This window comes from Mobula birostris, chromosome 8, assembly GCF_030028105.1.
Source record: "Mobula birostris isolate sMobBir1 chromosome 8, sMobBir1.hap1, whole genome shotgun sequence".
Classification (NCBI taxonomy): Eukaryota; Metazoa; Chordata; class Chondrichthyes; order Myliobatiformes; family Myliobatidae; genus Mobula; species Mobula birostris.
The window spans coordinates 99,207,275-99,231,887 of NC_092377.1; the positions used below are offsets into that span (position 1 = coordinate 99,207,275).

Genomic DNA, 24,613 nt, shown 5'->3' on the forward strand with positions numbered 1-24,613 from the left:
CTAGTTCCTACACCACCAGGTTCAGGAATAGTTATTATCCTTCAACTATCGGATTCCTGAACCAACGTGGAGAACTTCACTCACCTCAACATTTAGGTGGCAGTGATAATAATATGATTGAATTCAGACTGCAATTTGTTAGGGAGAAGCATAACTCACATGTATCAGTATCACAATGGAATAAAGGAATTACAGAGGCATGAGAGAGGAGCTTGCCCAGGTGGATTGGAGGAGGATAATATTAGAGATGATGGCAGAGCACAAGATGGCTGGAGTTTCTGGGAATAGTTTACAAGACGCAGGATATATACATCCAACAGAGGAAGAAGTTCTCAAATGGCAGAGGTAGACAACTGTGGCTGACAAAGGAAGTTAAGGACTGCATAAAAGCCAAGAAAAGGGCATACAAGGTAGAAAAAGTGAATGGGAAGTTGGATGATTGGGAAGCTTTTAAAATCCAACACAAAGCAACTAAAAAAGTTATAACAAGGGAAAAGATGAAAGATGAGTGAGAGTTGATATTGGGCCACTGGAAAATGATGCTGGTGAGGTAGTAATGGGGGAGAAGAAAATGGCAGATGAACTGATCACTGAACGCAACCTATGGGCTCGCTTTTGAAGACTTCTCAGTATAATTTATTCAGTTATTTTTATATTTGCATAGTTTGTCTTCTTTTTTGCACATTGGCTGTTTGCCAGTTTATGTTTGTGTGTAGTTTTTCATTGATTCTATTGTATTTCTTTGTTTTTCTGTGAATGCCTGCAAGAAAATGAATCTCAGGGTTGTAAATGGTGACATATATGTACTTCAATAATCATTGTCGTCGTGGCTATCCTTCGAGGTCGAGGATGATGGTCTTCATTCTGAAGAAGTGGCCCACAGAGCGAAGACACCTGTGCGTGTATTTGTTTAACGTGTATTTGATGTTGCACTCCAAGAAGCACACGATACTTCACAAATCAACCAACTGATTCCAATGGCATGGAAACCACGACGATTGGAGCTGATGGATTTGTTGCAGCCTTCATCTGCCTTCACAGCCGTTGAGTTCGAAGTAACTTCGTCCGCCTGTTCCACCATTGAGGTCTTGGTTGGATTGTTCTTTGTCAGGGACCTTACCCTCGACCTTATCGCTGTGGGTGACCCTACCAGGAGCATAGCTCCAGACAGCATTGCTCTCGGGATCACAGGGCCACACAAGCTTCCCCACCAGGACAAGTGACAATCCATGGAGAAGACTTCAATAGTAAATTTGTCTGGAAATCTCCCTTTCCTTATTTTAAGCATATTCAGCCATTTCACATCTCTCCTTTCTGCGGAGATTTCCTCAGGCTCACCACCATCTGGGTGAAATTTCTCCTCATTTCAGCCTCGAGGGTCTCACCCCTGCTCTGGACAATGAGGTCTCTGTTTGGAAACCCTGCACCCCAAACAACCCGTTGAATCCTGTCAGAACTGTGCAGCTTTCAATGAGATCTCCTTTCAGTCTTTCAAACTCCAGTGATCTCACTTTTTCAGGCGGATGGAGCGTAGGTGCTCAGCAAAGAGTTCTCCCAATCTGCATCAGGTCTCGCCGATATACAGGAAGGAAAGATGAGCTTGGTGGTGGGATCCCATTGGAGATGGCGGAAGTTAGAGAGAATTATGTGTTGGATGTGGAGGCTGGTGGGGTGGTAGATGAGGACAAGAGGAACCCTATCCCTGGTGGGGTGGCTGGAGGATGGGGTGAGGGCAGACTTGTATGAAATGGAAGAGATGCGGGTGAGGGTAACGTTGGTGGTGGAGGAAGGGAAGCCCCTTACTTTGAAGAAGGAGGACATCTCCTTTGTTCTGGAATGAAAAGCCTCTTCCTGAGAGCAGATGCAGTGGAGATGGATACATAATTCTCCGTAACCTCTGCCATCTCCAACAGGATGCCACCACCAAGGCACCAAGCACATGTTTCCCTCCCCCCCTCCAGTTTCTGCTTTCCACAGGGGTGAATCCTTGCGTGATTCCCTTGTCCATTCGTCCTTTCCCACTTTCCCACTGATCTCCCCCCTGGCATTTGTCCTTGCAAGTGGAACAAGTGCTACACCTGCCCCTACACCTCCTCCCTCACTAGCATTCAGGGACCTAAACAGTCCTTTCAGATGAGTTGACACTTCTCCTGTGAGTCTGTTGGGGTCATCTATTGTATCCGGTGGTCCCAGTGTGGCCTCCTGTATATTGGTGAGACCCAATATAGATCGGGAGTCGGTTTTGCTGAGCACCTATGTTTTGTCCGCCAGAAAACGTGGGATCTCCCAGTGGCCACCTACTTCAATCCTACTTCCCACTCTGACATGTCAGTTCATGGCCTCCTCTACTGTTGCGATGAGGCCACACTCAGGTTGGAGGAGCAACACCTTATATTCCATCTGGGTAGCCTCCAACCTGATGGCATGAATATTGATTTCTCTAACTTCTGGTAAAGTCCCCTCACCCCGAACTTCAACATCCTCCATTCCCTTGTTCATCTCTCACCTTATCCGTTTACCTGCCCATCATCTCCCTCTGGTGCTCCTTCCTCTTTTCTTTCTTCCATGGACTTCTGTCCTCTCCTCTCAGATCCCCCCTTCTCCAGCCCTGTATCTCCTTCACCCCTCTCCCCTCCCAGTTTCACCTATCATCTTGTGTTTCTTCCTCCCCTCCCCATCTTCTAATTCTGACTCCTCATCTTTTGTTCTCCAGTCCTGATGAAGGGTCTCAGCCCGAAACGTCGACTGTAGTCCTTTCCATTGATTCTGCTCAGCCTGGTGAGTTTCTCCAGCATCTTGTGTGTGTGGTATAGCTACATCCCCCAGTTACGCAATTCATTGAGCTAGAAATGTGGGCCGTTCTTTGCAACGAACCCGGTTTTGGAATGGGAATGATGTTAATAGTATAATCTGGAACTCATTTTTGACTGAATTTTATGTTTACTTTGTTTTTCCAGAAGAATCCTAAATTTTGAGTTGGGATGACGTGAGTCTGTGATTGCTGTGAAATACAGGTCACAGCTTTACCTCCTTATCTTGCTGAGGCAATTTAATTTTCTGACTCCAACAAGGTTCAAATGTCGGCCAGTTCCAAATTCAAATACACCTCTGGGCTAAAAATTGCTTTGGAGTTAACGGAAGTGTAGACATTCCTAAGAGCCGAGAACACAAGATTGGACAACCAGTCAGAACAAGATCCATTTCTGGGGAAAAAAAATGTCTTTATGTTTTTAATACCCATGAGCTGAATGCAGCTGGATTGGCTGAAATGATGTAATGACTTACACGTGGCAACTGTGGCGCACACCCCTCACACTCTCAGAACATGTTGGTGCAAGCTTCGTTCACTTGTTTCAGGTGCCAAATGATCATATCTGGGCTCTATCTTGTTCATGTAGGAATGACGAATGTCTTAAAGAAGAAATACCTTGTGATAGGATCATAGAATTACACAGCGCTGAAACACATTCCTCAGTCCACGCCAACCAAAGGTCCCATTTGAACTAGTATCTGATAGGTATGCACAGAACAAGAATCACAACAGCGTAGTATGATTCAACTTTTTTACTGAGTCATATTAGACTGGGCAACTTACATTTTGTGCATGTTACAAAGGACCTCCAGAGCCTGCAGAAACTCTTATGTTTTAGTATTTCCTTTTGCCAAGAGGACCACGGCCTTGCTGGGCTTGGAGGCCCACTTGTCCCAGTGACCCGGAGAGCTATACTGGCAGGGGTCAGAGACTTTTGCTTTGGCTCTTAGCAGGGTCACGAGTGCCAAACAGGTCAAAGGTGAGAGACCAGACCAAGAGTGGTTCACCAGTCCTCCAGGTTCTGGGGTTCAGCTCAGGGCTAACAATCCTGACCGGTAAAACAAAGCTGTTGTGGAAACAGCAATGAAGAATCCTTCTACATCTGTGCGTGATGTATTCCTGGGTCTCCACCCGGGACTTGTATGACTGACGGTGGTGAAAACCATGAGGAAGCTACTGACATGATGAAGGAAGCCCTGAACGCCGCCAGAGATAGAGAGGCTTCATTGTTAACCTGCACGCATGTGGCTTAATAGGCAGTGGACAGCTGGCATTGCACGATTGTAGTTTTGCTCCTCGTATCCAAAAGTAGGTTAGGGTTTTCAGAAGAGTTTTGGTAAACATTGCCATCTCATCTAAGGACCGTTGTGGTCAGGGCTAACAGAGCAGATTGGTGAAGTATATGAAGCAGGTTACGAACACCTACTTCATGTACCGAATGTACATATGAACAAGCATTCGGGAAACAGGTGGGATGGCTGGGGACAGATTTAGCGGCTGCTGCAGGACTGTAGGCATTTTCTACCCGGTGGGGATGGGCCATTTCCACGTGCCTCCCCCCACCCTGCCCCATCCATCGGAGTCTGGGTTATGCCGGGCAGAGCTGGAAGCATGGAGACTCACTCACCCACTGAGGCCGACGGGCGGCTGCTCGCTCACCCGCCACCGCTTTTTCTGTCATCCTCTCTCACACAATGCTCATTCCCGACTTACAAACTTTTTTTTAGTTCTAAAGAGCTCTCAGAAACGGAACCAGTGCTGAACACCGAATAGGAACAAATTGGTTTACTTCTAGTTGTTGCCACAGGGGGGCAGACTCGAGCATTCTGACCCTCTCTACTTAATACTCACGATTTTGGTAAAGTGACTGTGTAATCAAGCTGTCCGATTTTATAAGAAGTTGCACCAATTTAGGTTATTTTCCTCGCAGACATCCCACCCTGCAAGAACTCATTTCAGGGAGGTAGCATCATCAATTTGCGGGAGACTCCCGGAACTTCCGGGAGAGGTGAGATGTCTGCAATAGAGTAGCTCCTTAGCAGCTAGCCAGCTAGTTTAAATAATGTTAGCTATGCTAATGAACGAATGACAGCTGTTAAACTCACCTCAACATGTCTTTTACATTTTAACACACCATGGGCAATAGAAAAGTCACTGTTGCAAACAGTGCAGTGAGCAACACTGTCATTATTTTTGACCCCTATTAGGCAGGGGTACACTTTAGTGTAGTCTGGGGTGACGTAAGTTTTATATTTTCTTTTTTTGGAACACTCTGCCATGGCACGCTTGCGCTCTCTCTCTCTCTCTCTCTCTCTCTCGTGGTCACGCGCACTCTCGCTTGCTTTCTCTCTCGCTCTCTCTCTCTCTCTCTCGCTCTTGCTTACTTTCTCTCTCATTCCTGCTCTCTCTCGCGCACTCTCTCGCTCTCTCTCTTGTGGTCACTCTCGTGCTCGCTCGCTCTCAAAAAATTGATTTCCGTGATATTGTATATATAATTTGCGGGCATCAGGGAGCCACTATTAATATGCGGGAGACTCCTGGGACTTCTGGGAGAGGTGGGATGTCTGATGTCGGCTGAGGGAAGATCTGATAGAGTTTTATAATATTATGAGAGGCATAGACAGCGTAGACAGGACAGTATCTTTTCCCCAGGGTTGAAATGTCTGATACCAGAGGACATGTGTTTAAAGTGAGAGGGGTAAGTTCAAAGGAGATGTGAAAGGCAAGCTTTTCTTTTTTTACACGAGACTGGCGGGTGCCTGGAATGCGCTGCCTGGGGTGGAGGTGGTAGAGACAGATACATTAGAGACTTGTAGATAGGCACATGAATGTGGGGGAAATGGAGGGATACAGACATTGTGTAGACAGAGGGGATTAGTTTAGTTGGCCATTTGATACTGGTTTAGTTGGCTCATTGCGGGCTGAAGGACCTGTTCCTGTGCTGTACTGTTCTATGTTCTATGCTCCACATAGCTAGACGGGAAACTGAAAGTGTGTCTGCAAAGGGGTGTGGACGAGCTTTTCAAATGGTCAGGAGGTCGACAGGGGTAATACAGTGTGTGAGTTTGTGAGGTTATTCACTTCAGTCACAAGCAGAGAGAAACGTGTATTTTTTTAAAATAATGATAGAGACAGGTAGAACTGGCTGGTGTATGGAGACCGAATGTTCTGGTTTCTGAGGTGGAAAAGGTAAACATGTGGGTAGAGCAAGCAACTTAGTAGGCAAGTGGTATGTTGGTCTTTGTTGTTGAGTAGAAACATAAGGAACCCAGCTGTTTCTAAGCAGGCCTTTGATGAAAGATCACCCCCAGGCCTGGAGATGCAAAAGGCTGGATATTAGGTGAGGAAGTCGTCCAGTGAGGAGAGATTGAGAGAAAAAGACCGCAAAGGTTTCAAAGGTACATTTAATGTCAGAGAAATATATACAACATACATCTTGAAATGCTTTTTCTTCGCAAACATCCACGAAAACAGAGGAGTGCCCCAAAGAATGAATGACAGTTAAATGTTAGAACCGCAAACTCACCCCCCCCAGCTCCCCTCCCTCCCGCGCGTAAGCGGCAGCAAGCACGATTTCCCCTTCCCCCACCGGCAAAAACAAAGCATCGGCACCCATCACCGAGCACTCAAGTGTGCACCAAAGCAACAGCAAAGACACAGACTTGCAGTACTCCGAAGACTACGCATTCACCTGGTATTTGACATACCACAGGTTCTCTCTCTCCATCATAAGGGAGAAAGAGATGTCTCCCTTTCACAGCAAGAGGGGAGACATAACAAACAACTTGCTGGTTTATGATGTAAAAGTCTGTTGCATCAGTTTTTCCGAGTTCTGTGCCCAAAGATCTCAGGTCTCCGGGCACACAGCCAAAGATCTTCCGGCTGTCATGACACACCAATCTGTTGGGACACCGACCTTCGATCCGCCCACCTCCACAGCCCTGAGCTCCTAGGCCTCTAAAGGCGAGCTGAACTCTTAGGCCGCAATCCTGGCATATCGAACCCTGGGAGCGGGTCCCACTCCCGCAAAGAACTGACGTTGGCATGTAACTCCAGGTCAGGGTCTTCAAAAGAACCCTGAAAGGGAAAATAGAGATATTAAAGATGGAAATAGAGCTGTTTCTGAAGATATAAGTAAAGGAGTCGTCGTTTAGCACCATCTTGACTAAGCTTCACCCTCATTGAGAAGAATGGGATCTCATCGAGACGATAATGATCCTGAGGATTGAGGGGGGAGGGGGAGGGGGGGAGGGAACGTCGACTCAGACCATGAGAGGCCTGCATTGGGCATTTTCATGCTTTACAAGGTGCAGATTGGAAGTCTATGTTGGGCGCCACTCCTTGCACAGACACTAGAGCAATGTGTGATTAAGTGCCTTGCTCAAGGGCACAAACACACTGCTACAGCTGAGGCTCGAACTAGTGACCTTGAGATAACTAGACGAACACCTTAACCACTTGGCCACATGCCCAACACAGGATTGTGAGAGTTACTTCAGTGAAAGCTGTGAAAACAGCGGTGGGAACTAGTGCAGAGTGGTGAGGACTCAGAGTGTTGAACATTCAGCACTGAAATGAGAAGAGATTTCAGTGCATTGATCTAATCACGAAGCAGGCACACCAACGCGTCTACTTTCGTGGAAGCTGGAGGAGATTGGGCATGTCATTACATGCTCTGAGAAACTTCTACAGATGCACTGTGGACTGGTTCTATCGTAGCCTGTGCAAATCTAACGCACAGGAGCACAGAGAGAAAGGACCACAGCCCTCCCTACCACTGATAGCATCTATAGGAGGCACCGCCCCTAGAGGCAGCATCAGTCATCAAGGATCCCTATCTCTGAGGGTCACTGCCTCTTCTCACAAATACCAGCAGGCAGGAGGTACAGAAACATGGTCCCACGCCACCAGATTCAACCACGGCTACTTTCCTTCAACCATCAGGTTCCTGAACCAACCCTAACCCTACCTCAGCAATGGAACAGCTTTTGCACTGTATGGACTCTGACTGCGTCTCTTTTCAAATTTTGACCTCTTGTTTGGCATCACCTTTTTCTTCTCTTCACTGTCTTAAATAAACTATGTGAAAGGTTAATGAATAAGGAGAGTCTGATGGATCTGTGACAAGGCCCAAGTACAGGGGGAGTGACACCGAAGTGGATTGAACATTTCACTGAGTTTTAATGAGAACCGTGCAGAACAAAAGGAAAAATAATAACTGCAAGGCCAGCAGGACCGTTCACTAAAGCTAATGCTGGCACCGTGGCTTGAGAGCAGAGTCCATTGAAGCACAGTCTTCTTCCCCGGAACAAGGATTAAAGTCAGCAGGGAGTGTTGCCGTCCCTGTGCTTTGGTCAATAACTTGACAAGACTCCAACAAGAGGAAGGACGCTAAGTTCAACCACAGTGAAAGACTAATGGGCTGGAACGTGCGTATTTACGAATGTGATTGCTGACCCCGTTGTGCTGAGTGCCTACGAGGCAGAGTCCATGGTTGTGACAGCTCTGGGCCTGTGCCCGCTGGCGTTCAGAAGAACAGGGCGGGGGGTGGCTCTCATTCAAACCTATCAAATATTGAAAGGCGTAGGTAGAGTGGACAGGGAGAGGATGTTTTCTATAAACATTCATAACACTCTTTGGGGGAGCCTAGGACCAAGAGGACACAGCCTCAGAATACAAGGATGTCCCTTTAGAGCAGAGGTGAGGAGGAATTTCTGCGGCCAGAGGTGGTCAATCTGTGCAATTCATTGCCAAAGACGGCAGTGGAGGCCAGCTCTTCGGGTATATTTAAATTGGAGATTGATGGGCTCTTGATTAGTCAGGGCATCAAGGGTTACGGGGAGAAGGCAGGGGAATGGGGTTGAGAGGGATAATTAAATCAGCCAGAATGGAATGGCAGAGCAGACTCGATGGGCTGAATGGCCTAATTCTTCTCCTAAGTCCCATAGTCTTGTCATTTATATTCTGTGTGTAGTCCCTGCCACGTGCTTGTGATGCTGTTGCAAGCAAACTTTGTATTGTCCTGTGGCTCAATGCACTTGTGCACACTTCTTTATGCCCCATGTTGTAAATATTAAGGACTACGGACAGTCAGTTAGCAAGTTCAAGGCTAAGCTCAAAGCCACTGATCGAACAGGAAAACGAGGCACAAGATCAGCCATGATCTGCAGCATGATGAAGAAGGGCTGGAGGAGTTGGGTGTCCAACCTCCTGCTCCTGTTTGTTGGACTCTGAGGAAAGCTGTTCGTGATCATATCGAGACATCTACTGGCGATGCTCAGTACTGCACCCCTGCACCTCTGAGTGGGTCAAAGCTCTCTGTAGCCTTTGACAACCCCTTTCAAAACTCAACGAGTGGCTTCAAGGAATTGGAGGAGTCATCAATTCGATTTCAGAGATTTAGTTCAATTTTATTATCATACTTGGTATAAATCATCATCATCAGGTGCCATGCCCAGATTGAGCTCTGACTGCCAAGGCCCTCACACTCCTGTTTCGGGTCAAGTGGATCAATTCATTGGTATTCATTTCCAGTTCTCTGGCTGCTGTCTCCATCATCATTTGTCTTTGCCTTCCTTTCGCTTTCTTCCCTTCAATCTTTCCCATAATTACCGTGCATTCTAACTCCTCTTTCCTAATCACATGTCCAATGAAGTTACGTTCCCTTTTCATGATCTCATACATTATGTCTCTTTTTGTGCTTGCTCTGCTCATGACATCCTCGTTACATATGCGTTTCGTCCATGATATTCTTTGTATTCTCCTCAAAAACCACATCTCTGCTGCTTCAATTCGTTTCCTCATGTTACTAGATATTGTCCAACATTCTGATCCATATAACATAACTGGATAAACGTAACCTTTCAGTTCTCTGAGGCGAGTTGTCATGCCTAGTTTAGTGTTGGTCAGTATACCCTTCATTCTCGTAAAGATGTCTTTTGCCATCCCTATTCTCCTTTTGATGTCCATGTCGCACCTGCCATCTGATGTCACCCAGCTTCCTAAGTAGCAGAAGTTCTGTACTTTATTTATGTCTTCCCCATCTATTTTCAGCCTGCAGATAGGATTCTCGTTTTTGGATATCACCATATATTCTGTCTTTTTGCAATAGATAGATAGACCCATTTTTGCACTTTCTTCGACAGCTATATCAGTTAAGTTTTGTAGTTCTTCCTTTGTTTAATGTGTACAGTCAAACAATGGTATAAATACCATGAAAGTTAGCTTTTTTGCAGCAGCAGCACAGTGCAAAGGTGAAAAACATAGATGGCATGCGCGTAAGTTAACATACATAACATATAACTTGTGAGACACAACATAACTGCGAAAGGAGGAGGGTTTGCAGGGGCTGGCAACCCCATCACATTAAAAACCCAGTGCAACAGACTTGTCAACGGAAGCTCCAAAGAACTCATCCCTGGGAGAGGAAGGATACACCATGAAGACGGCTGCTTCCGGGGACAACTTGAAGGGCTGGTCCAGGACAGAGGAGCTTAGAAGTTTGAGAAGATTCAGTATGTCATTAAAAACTTTGACAAAGTTCAATAGAAGGCAGTGGAGAACATATTGACTTGTTGCATCATGGCCTATTATGGAAACACCTTGAATGGAAAATCCTACAAAAAGTAGCAGATGCAACCTAGTACGTCACACGTAAAGCCCTCCCCACCATTGGGAAATGTGTCACAGGAAAACAGCATGCACGTTCCGGGTCTCCCACCATCCAGGCTATGCTCTCTTCTCGCTGGTGCCATCAGGAATAAAGCACAGGAGCCTCAAACCTACACCACCAGGTTCAGGAACAGTTATTACTGCTCAAGCATCAGACTCTTGAACCAGAGGGGATAACTTGGTTAACTTCACTTGTGTTAAGGATCCGGCCTGAACACTGGGATGAAGGGCCTCTGCTGGTAGCTCTGGATCACGACAGTCTTTAATTTCTGTTTTCTTTCACCTGGCCATGTGGGTTCTGGCCCAGCCCCTTTCCTTTTTTGTACTTCCTCCAATTACCTGCTTGTCTCCTCATTTGCACCCCCCTGTGTCTAATTTTCACTCATTATCCTGTCCATTTAAACCCCGCCTTGACTAGCATTCTTTGCCAGATTGTCCCAGATTCTGACCTGTGTCATTGTGACATCTGTCAACCGATTTTGCTTGATTCTGTGTTTTAGATTTTGCCTGTTCCTGGACCTGATTTTTGCCTGTGTGCTCTGGATTGTCTGCCCTCGCTGGACTACCTTTCCTGGTAAGACCTTGGCCTGCCATTTTGGATTCATGCCTGCCTTCTGGTTTTGAAAGACTGTTGCCTTTGTGCTCCCTCATAAACCCTGGTGAAAAAGTATTTGTTGGTCTGCGCTTGAGTCCTGCCGAAACCCGACAGAACCCGACAACTTGCCCCATTATTGTACTGTTCCCACAATCTATGAACTCTCTTTCAACGACTCTTCATCCCATGTTCTTGATAGTTAATGTTTCATAGAACATAGAATAGTACAGCCCAGTACAGGCCCTTTGGCCCACAATGTTGTGCTGACCCTCATACCCTGCCTCCCATATAAACCCCCACCTTAAATTCCTCCATATACCTGTCTGGTAGTCTCTTAAATTTCACTAGTGTATCTGCCTCCACCACTGACTAAGGCAGTGCATTCCATGCACCAACCACTCTCTGAGTAAAATACCTTCCTCTAATGTCCCTCTTGAACTTCCCACCCCTTACCTTAAAGCCATGTCCTCTTGTATTGAGCAGTGGTGCCCTGGGGAAGAGGTGCTGGCTGTCCACTCTATCTATTCCTCTTAATATCTTGTATACCCCTAACATATCTCCTCTCATCCTCCTTCTCTCCAAAGAGTAAAGCCCTAGCTTCCTTAATCTCTGATCATAATCCATACTCTCTCTAAACCAGGCAGCATCCTGGTAAATCTCTTCTGTAATCTTTCCAATGCATCCACATCCTTCCTATAGTGAGGTGACCAGAACTGGACACAGTACTCCAAGTGTGGCCTAACCAGAGTTTTCTAGAGCTGCATCATTACCTCAACTCTTAAACTGACTTTGTGAATAAGCCTACTGCGTGGAACCTTGTCAAATGCCTTACTAAAATCCATGTAGAATGTAGATTACATCCACTGCACTACCCTCATCTATATGCCTGGTCACCACCTCAAAGAACTCTATCAGGCTTGTTAGACACGATCTGCCCTTTCACAAAGCCATGCTGACTGTCCCTGATCAGACTGTAATTCTCTAAATCAGGGGTCCCCAGCCTTTTTTGCACTGCCGACCAGTTTAATATTGACAATATTCTTGTGGACCTGCCGACCCGGTGGTGGGGGGGGGGGGGGGGGGCGGGTAGGGGTGCCAACGGACAAGAGTAGCAGTCAAATACGTTGTGTTTATCCAGAGAAAGACTACAATGACCATGAAGCCTTGCACGGGCAGCAGTGTGTGCATGCGTGTACGTGCCGATATTTCTCTACAAGTGGTTTTTGGCGATTCTGTTCGGTGGGGTGGGGTGCTAATCACGACCAGAATATAGGTGATAAGTGGCTGATACACTCAATTTCCTTTCTAAAAGGGCTTATCTAACAAATTTAATATTAAACACACCGCATATTTTCCTTGTATGAATATAGTGATAAGTCAATTATCAGGGGAGGACAGGGGAGCTTGAACTGAGAGTTGAACGAACTTCCAGTAGAAGTGGTAGAGGCAGGTTCGATATTATCATTTAAAGAAAAATTGGATAGATATATGGACAGGAAAGAAATGGAGGGTTTTGGGCTGAGTGCAGGTCGGTGGGACTAGGTGAGAGTAGCGTAATTGCTGTGATTGTTATATGGTTATATAAGTCACTTATAAGTCAATAACATCATAACATTTTAAGTAACGTTTGGATATTAAACACACAGCACATATTTTCCCCGTATGAACATATAAAATCATTGCAACACACCAATATCGCTGAATCAGTGGGAGCCCTGGGCTTGTTTCCCTGCAACAAAACGGTGCCATCGAGGGGTGATGGGAGACAGCGATACTCGAAGGGGGTTCCTTATGACCAGTCTATTCCGCAATTTAGTTTTCGTTGCATTCATTGCAGAAAACTCAACTTCACAGAAAAATGTTGGAAATGGAAGCAACGTTTTCAGTGCTTTCCTGGCTATCTCAGGCTATTTAGTCTTGACTTTGATCTAGAATGCCGGCAGAGATGTTATGTCAAACATACTTTTCAGCACGCGGTCATTTGCAAGCTTGAGGAGTTGATCTCCTTCCTGCGCTGACATGAATAATGCGCAGGTAATGACCTCTCACGCGTAATGGCTCAACAGTGCGTGACAGGGAATGAGGAAACATTTCCTCGCGGCCCGGTAGCACATGCTTTGCGGCCCAGTGGTTGGGGACCGCTGCTCTAAATGCCCAAAGATCCTATGTCTAAGAATCTTTTCCAACAACTTTCCCACCACAGACGTAAGGCTCACTGGTCTGTAATTCCCCGGACTATCCCTAGTACCTTTTTTGAACAAGGGGACAACATTCACCTCTCTCTAGTCCTCCGGTACCACTCCCGGGCACAACCAGGACATAAAGATCCTAGCCAGAGGTTCAGCAATCTCTTCCTTCGCCTCGTGGAGCAGCCCGGGGAATATTCCGTCAGGTCATGGGGGCTTATCTGTCCTGATGTATTTTAACAACTCCAACACCTCCTCTCCCTTAATATCAACATGCTCCAGAACATCAACCTCACTCATATTGTCCTCACCATCATCAAATTCCCTCTCATTGGTGAATACTGAAGAGAAGTATTCATTGAGGACCTCGCTCACTTCCACAGCCCACAGGCACATCTTCCCACCTTTATCTCTAATTGGTACTACCTTCCCTCATGTCATCCTTTTTTCTTCACATATCTGAAGAATGCATTGGCGTTTTCCTTTACCCTACTCACCAAGGCCTTCTCCTGCCCCTTCTTGATCTCCTCAGCCCCTTCTTAAGTTCCTTTTTTGCTACCCTATATTCTTCAATAGTCCCATCTGATCCTTGCTTCCTAAACCTCATGTATGCTGTCTTCTTCCACCTGACTAGATTCTCCACCTCACTTGTCAACCATGGCTCCTTCACCCTACCATTCTTTATCTTCCTCACCAGGACAAATTTATCCCTAACATCCTGCAAGAGATCCCTAAACATCGACCACATGTCCATAGTACATTTCCCTACAAAAGCATCATCCCAATTCACACCCGCAAGTTCTAGCCTTGTAGCCTCATAATGTCCCCTTCCCCAATTAAAAATTTTCCTGTCCTCTCCGAATCTATCCTTTTCCATGATAATGCTAAAGGCCAGGGAGCGGTGGTCACTGTCCCCCAGATGCTCACCCGCTGAGAGATCTGTGACCTGACCCGGTTTGTTGCCTTACACTAGATCTAGTATGGCATTCCCCCTCATCGGCCTGTCAACATACTGTGACAGGAATCTGTCCTGGACACACTTAAGAAATTCTGCCCTGTCTAAACCATTGGAACTAATCAGGTGCCAATCAATATCAGGGAAGTTAAAATCACCCATGATAACAACCCTGTTATTTTTGCACCTTTCCAAAATCTGCTCCTCGGTATCTCTGCTGCTACCAGGGGGCTATAGAATACCCCCAATAGAGTAACTGCTCCCTTCCTATTCCTGATTTCCACCCATACTGACTCAAAAGAGGATCCTGCTACATTACCCACCCTTTCTGTAGCTGTAATAGTATCCCTGACCAGTAATGCCACCCCTCCTTCCCATTCCCCTCATCTCTATCCCTTTTAAAGCACTGAAATCCAGGAATATTGAGAATCCATTCCGCCCTGGTGCCAGCCAAATCTCTGTAATGTCCACTACATCATAATTCCATGTATGTATCCAAGCTCTCAGTTCATCACCTTTGTTCCTGATGCTTCTTGCATTGAAATACAAAGTTTAGCCCTTCTACCTTACTACCTTTACACCCTTTTTTCTGCTTCTCTTTCCTCAAAGCCTCTTTATATGTTAGATCTGGCTTTACTCCATGCACTATACTTGCAGTTCTCACATGACCTTTATCCTCCTCCTCACTATCTGCTCTAACACTCTGGTTCCCCTGCCCCTGCAAATCCAGTTTAAACCCCCCCAGAGCAGCACAAGCAAACCTTCCTGCAAGGATGTTCGTCTCTCTCCAGTGCAAGTGCAGCCCATCCTATCGGAACAGGTCCCACCTTCCCTGGAACAAGGCCCAATTGTCCAGAAACATGAAGCCCTCCCTCCTGCACCAACTCCTTAGCCACGTACTTAGCTGCATTGTCTTCCTATTTCTAGCCTCATTAGCACGTGGCACGGGTAGCAATCCTGAGATTGCAACCCTGGAGGTCCTGTCCTTCAACTTTGCACCTAACTCCCTAAACTCTCTTTGCAGGACCACCTCCTCCTTCCTATGCACGTCACTGGTCCCTACATGGACCAGGACATCTGGCTGCTCACCCTCCCTCTTGAGAATACCGAGAACGCGATCCAAGATATCGTGGACCCTAGCACCAGGGAGGCAACAGACCATCCGGGATTCTCGATCCCTCCCACAGAACCTCTTATTTGCCCTCCTAACTATCGAATTCCCCTATCGCTACTGCTCTCCTGTTTTCCCTCCTTCCCTTCTGAGCTGAGCGTCCAGTCTCGGTGCCAGAGACGCGACCACTGCAACTTGTCCCTGGTAGCAACACACATCAAAGTTGCTGGTGAACGCAGCAGGCCAGGCAGCATCTCTAAGAAGAGGTACAGTCGAAGGAAGAGTATGATCTCTTACTAACTCTTCCTTCAGTTAGTCCTGATGAAGGGTCTTGGCCTGAAATGTCGCCTGTACCTCTTCCTAGAGATGCTGCCTGGCCTGCTGCATTCACCAGCAACTTTGATGTGTGTTGCTTGAATTTCCAGTATTTGCAGAATTCCTGTTGTTTTTGTCCCTGGTAGGTCGTCCCCACCAACAGCATGCAAAACGTTATACTTATTATTGATGGGAACGGCCACAGGGGTGCTCTGCTCATTCTGTCTATTCCCCTTCCCTCTCCTGACAGTCACCCAGCTACCTGTCTCCTGGCTTTTTATTTATTATTACAAGTTGAGTATCCTTTATCCAAAACCCGAAACGTTTTGAGCGTAGACATGACAAGGCGCAGCAAGGTTCCCAGGTGATGTGCACCGTAGACGGTTCTGGAAATGACCTCATATGTAACGAGCAGAAGTTAATGAAAACATTTTTTTTTGAACTGCCGAAAGAGCGAACTAAGAAAACCGGCATTTACTGAAAGAGCGGATTCATCCATGTCAGACTGAACATGGCACTTAACGGTACGCTGATCATGAAACAAGCTCAGATCTGTCACGACAAATTTAAAACTGAAGGTAATTGTGAATATTCAGCAGGGTGGTTGCAGAAATCAACAGAAGACATGGCGTTTGCTAATCTCAAAGCAGCCGAGAAATAGTTTGATATTTGCAAGATCGTCGCTGATGAAAGTCTATTTATACTTAATTGGCACTTTGATCTTTGACATGAATGTTCTGGCCTGGGAAAGGTCTCACTGCTAACGTAATGGTCTTTCTGTAGAAGCAGTATTTGGGTTCTAGAAGAGATAACGGATGCCGTGGGATGTCAGCTGGGTCTTTTGTTCAGCGGGAGATGAGGAGAGAAGACGCTGGAGAGAACCGGTCGTAGGATTCGGTTCCGTGGGGGACCGTGATTCGATGGAGCCAGGCGCCGAGATCGACTGAGGATCGGTGAATATGAATTTTGGGAAGAGTTGAGCTCCAACTTCTCCACATTTGACTGTTTAATTAGAATGGGCCGCTTTTGTGTTTTTTTTGCCTTTACTGATCCTTAGGTTAAGAATCATAAATGTAACTCCTTTAATCGTACACGGTATGCTGTCTGTTATTTCTAGGCATTGAGTTGTGACAAGGTAGCAAATTACACAGCATCCACACAATCCGGGATTTGGGGTGGGAGAGCCGTCTCAATCTCACAAGTGAGGTGGGACCGGGGTGTGTATTCCCGAGACATGCACAGCCAAGGAAACTGGAGGTGGATTTCATCAGCTTGATGAGGCTACTGAGAAAAGTGTATGGGATGCTTTTATTTTAGTGTCAGTGAATACAAAATAAAGAAATTACATTTGCAAGTGAGTATTTACGTGCTGTGCAGAGCCACTGCCTCTTGCCTCTCACTCTAGGCTCAAAGCTGAGCTCAGGTGCTGATTGGAGTTTGACAATTTCCCCTATGATTGCATGTGCTTGTTGTGGATGCTCGATTTTCCACCCTGGTCCCAAAGTTTCATTGTTAGTAGGTTAATTGCACAGTAAATCCCCACCATGTGTAGGTGAATGGTATAGTATATTGGAAATGGGGAGAATAAAAATGAAATTAGGACAGGATGATTGTGAATTGGAGTGGAGCAGGGGCTTGATGGGGCAAAGAACTGTTCCAGTGTTTCCTGACTTTGATTTGTTAAAAAGATCTGAGTTTTAATAGGACATTGGAAAGATTACAGAATAAATTTATCAGGGATGATAAACTTTACCTCAGAACAGAGGTGGAAGAAATGGTGAGATTATTTTCGAAAAGGCTGGAAAGGTTAAGGAGAAAACAGCTATTCAGATTTGAGGATCGGTTTCTGGTTTTGCTCTTTCATCATTATTGGATATCTCTGCACCTTTAATCTTTCTGGTAAGGGTAGCGTAAGAACAAAAGGGAAAATGAAGGAATTATTCCATGAATGAAGAATTGTTCAGATCTGGAAAAGTAGAACTTGAATTATTCCATTTTGGCCCGCAGTCTCCTTCAGACAAGATGAGGCTAAACACAGTTTGGAGGAGCAAGACTTTATATTCCAATTGCGTAGTCTCCACCCTGATGGCATGAAATCAATTTCTTTCACTATTCCCCGCTCCTTGCCCCTCTCCATCACTATTTGTTGTCCCTAATGCTAGTTACTGCCTCACCTCTTCCCATCCCTCATGCTTCATGGCTTACCCATTCCATTCCCATTGTTCCACACCTCTTTCACTCTATTCCATGGTGCACAGGCATCTCCTGTCAAATTTCTTCATCAGACCTTTATTTTTTCCATCTATCACCTCAAAGATTCTCACATTTATTTATTTTAAATCTACTCCTCAGCTTCTTTCTCCAGTCCTACTGAAAGGTTTCAGCCTGAAACGCCGACCATACTCTTTTCCGAGACCCTGCCTGCCGTGCTGAGTTCCTCCAGCATTTTCTGTGTTGCTCGGTTTCCAGTATCTGCAGATTTTCTCTTGTTTATCATTTGTTCTGGGATTAATTCAATGATATTAGTTATCCCCTCATGTTCAAGAGCCTGATGGTTGAGGGGTACGGACTGTTCTTGAACCTGGTGAGGCTCTTGTTCCTTCTCCCTGATGGTAGAGTTGAGAAGAGAGCCTGACCAGGGTGGTGGGGATCTCTGATGACAGAGATGAGCTTTCCAACAAAACCTCTGATCCTCCACTGAGGACCAATAGGTTGCTGCACTGCTCAGCCAGATTCTCAATCTCCCCACAAAATGCTGATTCGTCACCATTTTTGATTTGGTCCACAGCACTTCAATGTGGCATTTGAGCTGTGATTAGCCGCACAGTCATGACTGTAAAGTGCGTAGAGCAAGGGGAGAAGCACGTGGCCCTTTGGTGCACATGTGCTGATGGATATTGTGGAGGAGATGTTATTGACAATCTGAACTCCCTGCGGTCTACAACTCCAGCCAAAGTTGGAATTGTGTGCAAATTGCCAGCCAGACCTTCAATTCTTGCAGCTGTAAACTCAATCGGAGGTAACTATAGTAAAACAAAAACAGTGTCTGGGAACGCAAAGTAAATTCTGCTTGTGTTTCAGGGAGCCCTTCCATCAATCCATATCATATATCTATCATATAGTAGTTGTATTTCCCCTTGCAATCTCTTTATAACTTCCCCTTAAGTCTTATTAATTAGCCAGAGGAAACTAAGTTATTTTCATGAAGCACTTTGCCATCTGGCAATGTTAAAAATAATAGAAATAGCTCTGTGGGTGTGAGAGCACGGGAAGTCAGTAGGATTGTTCTCTTTTCATCTATGATGGGAGGGAATGATTTGGTCTCAGTGAGAAAGGGAGGAACTGGTTTTCCATTGGGTTGTCAAATATTGGTGTCTACATTTTGTCTCAGTGAACCTAGATGTAAGAATTTTTACAGCTTTGTCCTGAATGTCATTATTTCAAATTTGATCAAGTATAGAGAAGTATTTCACAATTAGTACATTTGTACCTTTCACCAGGTATGAGGATAAGGTATCGGAGATTCACAACGTAGTTTCATGATGTGCTTTGGAGACTGGTGCTCCGTTGTCAACCTAAGGAATATGCTCTAAGCTATATGCTGTGAAGGCCGTAATATTCCGTGAGCTCTGGACGAACTTCACGCAGTCGGGAGACAATGCAGATTTAGTAATTACAGTTAGGAATAATTGAAGACTGGCCTGTAAAACTAGCATCGTACACAAATTTAATTTTTGTGGCCATTATGATTGTCCATAGAAGTATTACTCTGTATTTGAAACAAGTATCAGAAGTTTTTTTGGACAATTTAGTACACATGTCTATAAACGAATTAATTCCCTGTCAGCTGCAATAAATGTGCTGTAGTGTAGCATTAGTGCACTTTACTGTGGCAGCAAAACTGAATTTCAGAAACTGAATAATCCTCTGACCCCACTTGTACATTTACAGACAGTGGCCACCTTTATGTCCCCTATACACTTACTTTTAATGCAAATATCCAATCAGCCAATCATGCAGCAGCAGCTCAATACATAAAAGCATGCAAACATGTTGAAGAGGTTCAGTAGTTGTTCAGACCAAACATTAGAATGGGGACAAAATGTGATCAAAGTAACTTTTTCTGTGGAATGATTATTGGTGCCAGATGGGGTCAATTGAATATCTCAGAAACTGCTGATCTCCTGGGATATTCAGACAAAACAATCCCAAGAGTTCACAGAGAATGAGGCGTAAAACACAGTTAAACTTCCAGTGAGTGGCAGTTCTGTGGGTGAAATAATTGTTAATGAGAGAATTCAGAGGGGAACGGCCAGACTGGTTCAAGTTGACAGGAATGGTTACTTCAAGATGTCTCGAAAGGACAGGGAGGGAGGCAAAATAGGTGGGGGCAGGGCACTGTTGATCAGGGATCGTGTCATAGATGCAGAAAAGGAGGAAGTCATGGAGGGATTGTCTACGGAGTCTCTGTGGGTGGAAATTAGGAACAGGAAGAGGTCAATAACTGTACTGGGTGTTTTTTATAGACCACCCAATAGGAACAGGGACATCGAGGAGCAGACAGGAAGACAGATTCTGCAAAGGTGTAATAATAACAGGGTTGTTGTGGGAAATTTTAATTTTCTAAGTATCGATTGGCATGTCCCTGGAGCGAGGGGATTAGATGGGGTGGAGTTAGGTGTGTTCAGGAAGTTTTCTTGACACAATATGTAGAGAAGCCTACAAGAGCAGAGGCTGTAGTTGACTGGTATTGGGAAATGGACCTGGTCAGGTGTCAGATCTCTCAGTAGGAGAGCATTTTGGAGATAGTGGTCACAATCATATATGCTTTACCATTGCTTTGGAGAGGGATAGGAACATACAAGTGAGGAAAGTGTTTAATTGGATTATGGGGAAATATGAGGCTATCAGGCAGGAACTTGGAAGCATAAATCGGAAACAGATGTTCTCAGGGAAACATACAGAAGAAATGTGGCAAGTGTTTTGGGGATGTTTGCATGGAGTTCTGCATAGGTACGTTCCAAAGAGACAGGGAAAGAATGGTAGGTGACATGAACCGAGGTGTACAAAGGCTGCTGTAAATCTCATCAAGAAGAAAACAAGGGTTTATGAAAGATTCAAAAAACTAGGTAACGATAGAGATCTAGAAGATTATAAGGCTAGCAGGAAGGAGCTTAAAAATGAAATTAGGAGAGCTAGAAGGGGTCATGAAAAGGCCTTGGTGGACAGGATTAAGGAAAACGCTAAGGCATCCCACAAGTATGTGATCAAGAAGATAACATGTGAGAGAATATGACCAATCAAGTGTGAGAGTGGAAAAGTGTGGACACGATAGGGTCCTTAAAGAGACTCCTGGATAGGTACATGGAACTCAGAAAAATAGAGGGCTATGGGAAATTTCTAAATTAAGGACATGTTCAGCACAGCTTTGTGGGCTGAAAGGCCTGTATTGTGCTGTAGGTTTTCTATAAAATTTGTCATATTTAAAATTCTCTACCCTCTGCAGCTGCAAGTTGTCAAAAGCTAGCCCTCCCAGAATTTCATTTGTGACACCTTGTCTCATACTATTCATTCACCTTGCTAAAGTTTCCGAACAACTGCTTACAGATTGAAATAAATGAAGTTTAAGGACCATGGTGAAGGCAGAAGTTACTGCATTTTTCACCTGGATTTATGTGTTGTCAGGTTTATTGTCATATGCACAAGCATGGTAAAGTACAGATACATTGTCAAACTTGTAGCAGAATTACAGGCAGAAATATACATTCAGAAAACACAAGATATAATTTGTGTAGGAATTATACAAGTCAGTGAAGAAAAATACCATGCAGAACACAATGACAAACAAGAGATGGTCCATTCTGTTCATTTGCTGGGGTAGAATGAGGGTTGTGTAGGCCGGTTGAAGAAAGAGGTGGTTGCAGGAAAGTCGGAGTTCCTGATCCTGAGGTGTAGTGGCAGCCCTGGCAGTCCAGAGTGCAGGTTCAGACGGCAAATCTAATGGGCAAAGTCCTCTTGAGGCTCCCTCCAGTGCACCATGAACCACAATGTCCTCAACTGTATTGGTGCAGTTTCTGGCTTCTTCTTTTGAAGTGCCTTGTGATATTTGTATTAGATTACATCAGCAATACGGTTGTTGTTAGGGGCATTAATTGGCACTAAAATCTTGCATGGGGAAGTGAAAAGAAACAGAAATCTACAAATAGTCTCCATAATATCACAAAGATGTCGGGGTCCATGTAGGCACCAATGACGTGGGTAGGAAGTGTGAGGAGGTCCTGAAAGGTGAGTTTAGGGAGTTAGGCGCCAAGTTAAAGGACAGGACATCCAGGACAGCAATCTCAGGATTGCTACCAGTGTCACGTGCAGGAGGGTTTAGAAGTAGTAAGATAGTGCAGATCAACACGTGGCTGATGACATGATGCAGGAGGGAGGGCTTCAGATTTATAGACAATTGGGCAGTTTTCCAGGGAAGGTGGGACCTGTACCAGCAGGACAGTTTATATCTGAACTGGAGGGGGACAAATATTCTTGCAGGTAGGTTTGCTAGAGAGGCTCCAGTGTATTTAAACTAGATATAAGAGGGGATGGGAACCAGAGTGTAGGGACAGATGTAGGGGAGAAGGAAGAAAAAGAAAATAGTAAATTTGTTTGCACCATTAGAGATAAACAGAGTAAGAGGTGGAAAATTTCTTCAATGCATTTATTTTAATGCTAGGAGCATTATAAGAAAGGTGGATGAGTTTATAGCATAGATTGATACCTGGAAGTATGATGTGGTAGCTATTAGTGAAACATGGTTACAGGAGGGTTGTGATTGGCAACTAAATATTCCTGGATTTAATTGCTTCAGGTGTGATGGAATCAGAGGGACAAGAGGGGGAGGTGTCGCATTGCTTGTCAGAGAAAATATTACAGCCGTGCTCTGGCAGGATAGATTAGAGGGCTCCTCTAGGGAGGTTATTTGGGTGGAATTGAGGAATGAGAAAGATGTATTAACACTTATGGGGTTGTATTATAGACCACCAAATGGGGAGCGAGAATTGGAGAGCAAGTTTAAGGAGACAGCAGATATTTGTCGTAAGCACAAGGTTGTGATTGTAGGAGATTTTAATTTTCCACACATAGACTGGAAAGCCCATAATGTAAAAGGGCTGGATGGTTTGGAGTTTGTAAAATGTGTGCAGGATAGTTTTTTGCAGCAATATGTAGAGGTACGAACTAGACCAGAGGCAGTGTTGGATCTCCTGTTAGGGAATTAGATAGGTCAGGTAACGGAGGTTTGTGTTGGGGAACACATCGGGTCCAGTGATCGCAATGCCAGTAATTTCAAAATAATTATGGAGAAGGATGGGTCTGGACCCAGGGTTGAGATTTTTGATTGGAGAAAGGCTAACTTTAAGGAGATGTGAAAGGATTTAGAAGGAGTGGATTGGGACAATTTGTTTTATGGGAAGAATGTAATAGAGAAATGGAGGTCATTTCAAGGTGAAATTTTGAGGGTACAGAATCTTTATGTTCCTGGTAGGTTGAAAGGAAAGGTAAAAGTTTGAGAGAGCCGTGGTTTTCAAGGGATATTGGAAATTTGGTTTGGAAAAAGAGAGATATCTATAATATAGGCAGCATGGAGTAAATGAGGAGTTCAAGGAATATAAAGAATGTAAAAAGAATCAAGAGAGAAATTAGAAAAGCTAAAAGAAGATGAGGTTGCTTTGGCAAGTAAGGTGAAAATTTACTAGAATGTTACCTCTGTTTCATCACCTAAGTTACAGAGAAAGGTTGGACAAGTTAGGTCTTTATTCTTTGGAATGTAGAAGGTTGAGGGGGGACTTGATAGAGGTATTTAATATTATGGGGGGGATGGATAGAGTTGACATGGATAGGCTTTTTCCATTGAGAGTGGGGGAGAGTCAAACAAGTGGACATCAGTTGAGGGTTAAAGGGCAAAAGTTTAGGGGTAACATGAGGGGGAACTTCTTTACTCAGAGTGGTGGCTGTGTGGAATGAGCTTCCAGCAGAAGTGGTTGAGGCAAGTTCGATGTTGTCATTTAGATATAATTTGGACAGCGAAATGCACAGGAAGAGAATGGAGGGTTTTGGGCTGACTAAACTATGACTTTAAAATCAGTTGTGCAATGGAAAATAAGCAACTTTCGGGTGCTGAGTGTCTCAAAGTCAAGAAATAAACTTTGATGTCAGTTTACTTGTCTCTTCAGCTGAGTTTTATCTGTGCTCATCCACAGGTAGCAGTGCACTGTGGAAGTCTGGGCTGTACATGGATTTGAGGCATTTAGAGAAGTCTCTACCCCGTTATTCTCAGCAGATGTGAAAGAAGGAAGAGAAAAAAAAATCAAAGTATTTTTCCTATTTTTCAAAACATTTCCAATATTACATGGATTGTGACATTTAGTCACTCTGCATACTCATCATATGGAATTGTTTGTCTAATTTTGGCAGAAATGTTTCTTTAAATTATACTAAAATGAATTATTTATTCCAAGAGATTTTAATTGATTAAAAAATACTGTGATTGATTACAATTTTTACAAATCTACAAGACAAGGCCTCTGTTGATCTTATAAAAACTTATCCTGAAATTGTAATCAATACAACAAATGCTTCAAATACAAAAGAAATATGAATAATAATAGCTAAGCAATAAATACTCAGAACACAGGCTGAAGAGCCCTTGAAAGTGAGTCCATTTGTGTGGGAACAGTTCAGTGATGTGACGAGTATAGTTATCTCCTCTGCTTCGAGAGCCCGATTGTTGAGGGGCAATAACTGCATCGGAACCTGGTAGCGTGAGTCCTGAGGCTCCTGTATCTGATGCTCTTTCTTACTGGTGCCATGTCCTGGGTGATGGCAATCTCTGATGATGGATGCTGCTTTTCTGCGACCGTTCTCCTTGAAGATGTGCTCAAAGCGGCCCAGGTGAGTCCTGTAGCCGTTCCTCTGCCTCCTGCGA

The 24,613-nt window shown here is 44.7% G+C and overlaps 1 long non-coding RNA gene across 2 annotated transcripts in view; it reads left to right on the forward strand.

Moving 5' to 3' along the window:
- LOC140201518 (uncharacterized) overlaps window positions 1-16,661 on the forward strand; it is a 35,844-nt gene extending 19,183 nt beyond the window's left edge. Inside the window, exons 1-3 of one of the 2 annotated variants that reach the window (XR_011886893.1) lie at window positions 8,453-8,512; window positions 10,984-11,057; window positions 16,429-16,661. This is a non-coding gene — a long non-coding RNA (uncharacterized lncRNA). Of the gene's footprint in view, window positions 1-8,452; window positions 8,513-10,983; window positions 11,058-16,428 lie in introns of those variants that run through there. The other variant, XR_011886892.1, reaches the window with a different exon arrangement.
- The last annotated feature ends 7,952 nt before the right edge of the window (window positions 16,662-24,613 follow it).